Raw genomic sequence first — 5,473 nt, forward strand, 5'->3', positions numbered from 1 at the left:
TCTGAGTCTGCTCCAGGATAAGGGCAAATCAATAAACAAAGTTCCAAAGTTCTACGCTCTAGACCATGGCTTTGACAATTTTAGCCTGGAAAATTTTCAAAGCAGAATTACCCATAGAAAAATTTCAGAAATCCATTTGTGAAATGTCTAAGTTTGACAGCTTTCTAGTGATCCTTCTGGGGAAAATGACTTGTGAAATGTACCCCATACTAATAAAAATGATTGACATGCTGTTTAGAGTTGTTGGACATAAACCAGTTAAACCTTGGAGGACATCTGCCAGAAATATGAATTTGAGTTTATAGATAACTGACCTTAAATGAACTCATTCTACTACATGGTAGGAATATTGTGTATTGAGCCTAGTACTACCACAGAGTATTTCTCTTTTTAGTCCCCCCTACCCCCAAGGGGAATTATACTCGGGTTATAAAATTGGGCTTGGTTTCTTTCAATTTCTAACAGTCTTAATAAGACTGCTGTTAACTGGGTATTTGTCTACGAGTTAACAAACTGTAAATGTCACAATTTTCCACACAACTGCCAAGAAAGGTGGATAATTAAAATAACTACTCAGAGGCCTTCTGAATTTCCACTTACTACCATGCACCAAAACTTTACGTTTTAGAGGTGCTCTCAGTGACTGAACTTATGTATACATCATACTCGGTCACACAAAATAGCTCCTTTTCTCTACCAATGACCTCACACCTCCTTTATTAACATTTCTAATTTAACTCATGTGCTATATAGCATTAGAATTCTAGGAGTAGATCAACAGACATCACCGTGGGAGGCTGGGGGTATGGAGGAAGGAAAAAGAAAGTTGGCATGTTCTAAGGCTTTTAAAAAATAACATTTTCCCTTTAACTTCTCTTCAAAAATTGCAAAAATAATATGAGTTTAGTGAGACTGAAATAGAATAAAGATAAACAAAGAAAAAAATGAGTGATTAATATTTTTTCTCACCTCCTCTCCCTGCCACCAACCTGGCGTATATCCCTTCACACATTTCTACATGCTGATTCATTCACAAACGGACTGGTACATATTAAATTCCATGGGTCTTGAATTCAGCTGCTCCATTCTCTCCACGGATCTGGTCTTGGACTCTCTGTTTCCTTCTGGACACCAAGCGGTTGCTCTAACAGCCTGGGTTATGAAATGAGGTGTGTTAAGAAACGTCAAAGAGTGCAATACAGATGGCTCTGGGAGCTCAGCTAGTACGACTAAGATGGCTGCGGATGACTTGACTGACTGGGGCTGGAGATGTAATTCTAGGACAGCTTCTGCACACGTCTCCTAGGTGGAGATGGCTGAAGAACCGGCTCAGTTGCGATTGTTGGTGGAGTGTCTGTGTGTGCCGCTACGGCACGGCGGTCTCGGGTAGTCAGACTTCTGTGGTGGCTCAGGTGGTTTCAAGGATAAGCATAGCAGAAGCTCCACGGCTCTTTATGACCTCAACTTAAAAATCACATGGCGAGCTGCGCTCGCTCCTTGGCCAGGTGCTCCGGCTCGCGTTGCAGCCCCAGGCAGCTCAACTCCCTGAGGTAGCGGCCCACGTCGGGCTGCTCCCGCCACTGGGCCTCTGGGAAGCGGTCCCGGAACAGCGACGCCAGGAGCCCTTCATCCTGCACCTCCCCAAGAGCAGCGGTGGTGGCCGTCACTGTGGCTGAGGCCGTAACTGAGACGCGACTGTGGCCCTCGCCGCCACCTTCTCAGCAACAGCAGCTCTTCCCCTCCTGCTCAACCAGGGCACCAGCTCCGAATCTCGGATCGGAAGCATCTGGGGTGCACTTCCGGTCTCTATGGTTCTCGCTAGGCCGGCTTTCTTTCCCCGATGGTCCTCCAGGCTACAGAGTGTTAGCGTGGGGAATGACTGGAAAGCGGCTAGAGAGGCAGGGTTTGAAGTTGCCAAGGAGCGGCTGGCGGCTGACCTTCTGTTCCCAGTGACTGAGGCACGAGGATCCCGTGTTGCAACCGAGCGGGAAAATGCGGCCTCTGACTGAAGAGGAGACCCGTGTAATGTTTGAGATGATACCAAAATCTTCAGCTGCTGGTCGACAAGCCCGATGACACCTGCTGTTTCAGGCTGCACAACGACCGGCTGTATTAACGTGAGTGAGAAGATCTTGAAGTTGACCGCCAATATCATCGGTGACAAGCTGCTGTCTTTGGGAACGTGCTTCGGAAAATTCACTCAGACCCACAAGTTTTGGTTGTACATCACAGCTCTGGATTACCTAGCACCCTATGCCAAGTATAAAGTGTGGATAAAGCCTGGAGCAGAGCAGCCCTTCTTGTATGCTAACCATGTGCTGAAATCTGGACTTGGTCGAATCATTGAAAATACTTCTCAGTACCAGGGAGTCATGGTGTACTCCATGACAGACATCCCTTTGGGCTTTGGGGTGGCAGCAAAGTCTACACAAGACTTCAGGAAAGTAGACCCCATGGCGATTGGGGTATTTCATCAAGCAAGCACTGGGGAATATGTGCGGCATGAAGAGACACTGATTTAAAACAAAGTCATCGCGAGGACTTAGGGCTGTGTGGAAGGGCCTAGCTTTGTTTCCTTTGTCTGTGTAGGCTCCACCGTCATGTTGAATTTTGTCAACACTGTGACCTCTTCAGGGACTTCTTAGTTTAATATTCTCTCTATTACGGACAAATGTAGGCTAGATTCTTATAATGCAGAAATGGCTCAAAAATGGAGTTTCAGATCGTTGTGATTGTGGCTAAATAGAATACTGTGTTTTATATTTGAATCAGAGGGCTTCTTGTTTTGAGTAACAGTATAAATTGTTGGAACGGAGAAAAAGAATGTCTTATTATTGTTATCTGTGATCACACTGTTTTCCAAACACATGATAAGAACATAATGGATTTTCTTAATTATTTATTAATACTATGAAAGATAGATATTGCCATATCAGAGTAGTAGGCCATGTCTGGGATTTTACAAATGAAATTTGGATAAAATAGTAAGATAAGTTTATTCTGCTGATTTTCTATATGGTAGGTGCTGTGGGTGTGGAAGAAAAACTTGGATTCAAACACCAGTTCTCACATCTACCAGCTGTATGGCCTTAGATGAGTCATTAAACTTTAATAATTTTCATTTCCTTCTTCTGTTTAAAAAAACAGCTTAACCGTCTTCCTAAGAATAGTTTTTAGAATTAGAAATCATGACTTTAAAGCACCTAGTGCTGTGCCTGGCAAATGATAAGTGTTGAATAAGTGGTAAGAATTATTTTTATAATGCTTATACTAAGTATTTCTGCTACTAAGAGTAGGATCATATGAATAGAATTTGATTATATCATCTTGACTTTTACAAGCAGTTTTCTCAATCTTTCGTTTTCTTGAATGGTATAATCCCAGGCTGAATGTTATTTTTATCACCTTGATTTCCTAAAACATAATTTCTCTTATAAATCTTTTGTTTTTTTAATTAAAAAAATTTAAATTGAAGAACAGTTGATTTACAATACTGTGTTAGTTTCAGGTGTACAGCAAAGTGATTCAGTTTTATATATTATATATATATATATTTTTTATATTCTTATAAATCTTTACTTATCTGACTGGGCTGGACAAAAAGCACTAATCAGATATCCTGAAATAATTCAGCTCCTCCATCTTTTCCCCATGCCTTCCAAAATTATTTTTTAGAATTATTAAAATATTTTTCAATAAAAAACATATCACAGACAAAAAAATTTTAAACTACCTGTATTGTAAAACAATTTCTTTAGTGAATGTACTGCTTCTTTTAAATTCCAAAGATGACATCTCTAAAAATAAAGCGTTTTTCAATTACCAAAAAAAAAAAAAGAAAGAAATCATATGGTATTGCCTCCTCTGTACCCTATTGGTGGACAGAGTCACAAGCCCAATGAGATCCAGGGGATGGGCACATGTGCTGCTTACCTCTTGATGGGATGATGGGTACAGAATTTGTGGCCACTCCCAAAGCGTTATCCTGTGAAATATTTATCTGAGAAGCTCATATTTACATTGTATCAAAGTAGAATATGGAAAAGCTAATAGGCTGATAATTCATTTTGCTCCTTTAAAAGTTGCTGTTTTAAAAATAGGCCTGACTGTATTCTGAGTCTAACCAGGCAAGACCAATAGACTGCCAATAGAGATTATAAGTGTCAAAGTCAGCCTGTCGGAGAAGACCTTGACTAAATCATGGCAAGAATTCTTTATTAGATACTTTATTTAGCTTAAGCTGTTAATCAGCTCTTCTAAAGGTGCAAACTTTCCTGAGAGTGAGGTAGAAATAGGCCGGGGTCACAAAGTTTAGGGTCATTGCCCTAAAAATAGAGCTGAGAAAAGCAAGCTTCTCAGGTGTCATGTGTGACTTCCATGATCTCACCCAACACAATAATACTATTGGATTTTCCATCTCCAAGTCTGCCTTCATTAGTGGTTCCAACAGTGAAACTCAGGCCCTGCACAGTCATTTATTATACCTAAGGTTTTATAGTGCAGCAAAAATTTATAGTAAAACCATGACTAAGTGGTGGCCATGGTCCTAGGTGCCCAGATATAACAATGAATAAGGTAGGGTGGCTGACTTCAAAGAACACACAGTCTGGTGGGTGTTTCAGGCACGTGAACAGATAAATTGCACCATAAGACATTACTTGTAAATGAACCATGTGATCTCAGAGGGAGAAGATCTACCTGCCTGGGTGTTCACACTGGATTAGCACCTATAACCACTCCATCTCTGTCCACACCTGAGCCTTTGAACCTTCCCTCTTATCTGGCCTACGAGGATGTCACTTTGATAGACTTCAAACCTGGTTTTTCCCTCTACCTAGATTTTTTGCTTTCATGACTGACTTGGATATTTGTCTCTTGTCCTAATATTCCTCCTCCCTGCAATACTTTGTCCCAACCCTGTTTTTTTGGTCTCTGTGCTCTAAAGGCTGAAGGTAAGAGATTCATTCATTAAAATACATAAGTTGAACAGTGATTCTATGCTGGGCAAAATGTTAGAAGCTGGGGATACAGTGGCCAGCCTGTTAGAGTTCCTGTCTGTTGCAAGGAGCTTACTTCTAGTAGGATGCCTCCTAGACTCTTGGCATTAGGAGTCCGGGCTAGTCAAATGTGGGGTGGGTTAGACCCGGAGAAACTCAGGGAAACCTTTCTAGCCAGGTGACATTTGATCTATTATTATTATTATTTTCTAATGAAAAAATAGAAGTTTTCCAGGTTGAGGTAGAGGTAGAGTAGGGGAAGGCCAGACATTTCACGCAGAGGGCATAACACATAAAAAACAGGAAGGCCATGGTCAATTTGGGAGATAAAGAGAAATTCATTTGAGGGTGTAGTGAGGCATATCAGAGATTGAAGCTAGAGAAGTAGGTTGCAGTCATATTGGGAAAGGCCTTGAATGGCCCTTCTGGTTAAATTTGGATTTAATCCTGTAGGAAAGGGAGAGTCAGCAAACATT

At 41.3% G+C, this 5,473-nt stretch overlaps 1 pseudogene; it reads left to right on the forward strand.

The window, feature by feature from the left end:
• The first annotated feature begins 1,992 nt into the window (after positions 1-1,992).
• Positions 1,993-2,522, forward strand: LOC133091848 (60S ribosome subunit biogenesis protein NIP7 homolog; annotated as a pseudogene).
• The last annotated feature ends 2,951 nt before the right edge of the window (positions 2,523-5,473 follow it).

This window comes from Eubalaena glacialis, chromosome 5 (genome assembly GCF_028564815.1).
Source record: "Eubalaena glacialis isolate mEubGla1 chromosome 5, mEubGla1.1.hap2.+ XY, whole genome shotgun sequence".
NCBI classification, from domain to species: domain Eukaryota; kingdom Metazoa; phylum Chordata; class Mammalia; order Artiodactyla; family Balaenidae; genus Eubalaena; species Eubalaena glacialis.